Source organism: Phodopus roborovskii, unplaced genomic scaffold, assembly GCF_943737965.1.
Source record: "Phodopus roborovskii unplaced genomic scaffold, PHOROB, whole genome shotgun sequence".
NCBI lineage: Eukaryota > Metazoa > Chordata > Mammalia > Rodentia > Cricetidae > Phodopus > Phodopus roborovskii.
In genome coordinates, this window is record NW_026126443.1 from 28,404 (window position 1) to 29,742 (window position 1,339).

Consider the following 1,339-nt stretch of genomic DNA (forward strand, 5'->3'; position numbering starts at 1 on the left):
TATCAATCAACTCTGGAAAATCATGAAGATGCTGTGTCCTGTAGTATCAAATATTTAGCTACAACTTAAGCATGGAAACACTTTCTTCTTTGATAAATAGTAAATTACATGTATTCAAAAGGATTGTTTTAAAATGAGTTTCTTTATTACTCACCATGAGTAAATATTTGATTTGTGTACTGGCTTTATATACCTATACACCCAGGTTTACACAAGATCTTCTCTGGTGAAAACTGGTCATTAGTGGCAAAAAAAAAAAAAAAAAAAAAAAAAACCTGAAGGCAGCCAGCAGTGGTCAAGCCTGGACTCCCTCATCCCCCACAGGTAAAGGTAGAAGGTGCAGTTTGTGTAAATCACTGAGGATATTTTTATTCCTAAAAGTTAGAAGCCAGTCTGGGATACATGGCAAGTTCAGAGTCAGTCAGGAGTGAGACCATATTTCAGAAAAATTCCGGGGTTGCGGGGGGGCCGGGGGGGGGGCGGTTTGCACTATTTAGCTAGGTTTGGTGCCACAGACCTGAGCTCCCAGCACTCAGGAGTGGAGGCTGGAGGAACAGGACTTGGAGGCCAGCCTAGGTTACTTGAGACTCTGGCTCCAATACATCAACAAAATAGTTCCAACACCCTATTGGTATCCTCTCTTCTTTTTTGTTACATTTAAAAACATTTTTACACGTATGTAAATATGTCTGGAGGAGTATGACAAGTGCCATATATCACCTGTGGAGATCAGGACTTGAGGAAATTCTCCTACTGTGTGTGTTGTGGGGATGGATGAAACTCTGTCCTTCAAGCTTGGAAGCAGGGGTCCTGCAGCTCCCTCCATTTCCTAAAAGGAAGCCTTACCCAAGACCCAGGCCACATCACAGGAAAGAATGGAATGGAGTTTGGGCCAATGCAGTGTAGGTGCCCCTGAAGCTAAGACTAAGAAACCATTTGACAAAACATGGGACTTAAAGGAAAGTTTGCTATTGCATGCCTCACTGAGTTCGAGACTTTGTAGCTGCAGCCTCCCCACCTCCACCTCTCTGCAAACACATCATGAACACGGAGTAGCTAAGGTTAGTGACCCTCCATCTGTGGCAGTGCTAGGGTCATGAGAGTTCAAGGAACTGCCCCTCACAGCACCCGGAGCAGTGTGCTCAGGATGCACTTATGCCGAGAGGTCGCCAAACTTAGCATTCATCCAAGTGGGTACCGGCAGGTGGGCGCGGAAGGCTGCAGCCAGGAAGGAGGCGGAGCGCAGGTGGGGCGGGCCGGGGGCGGGGCGAGTGAGGTTCCGGGATCCGGGTCCGGCCTCGGCCGAGGCCGCGGGACTCAGCGGGCGCTGCTGGCGGGT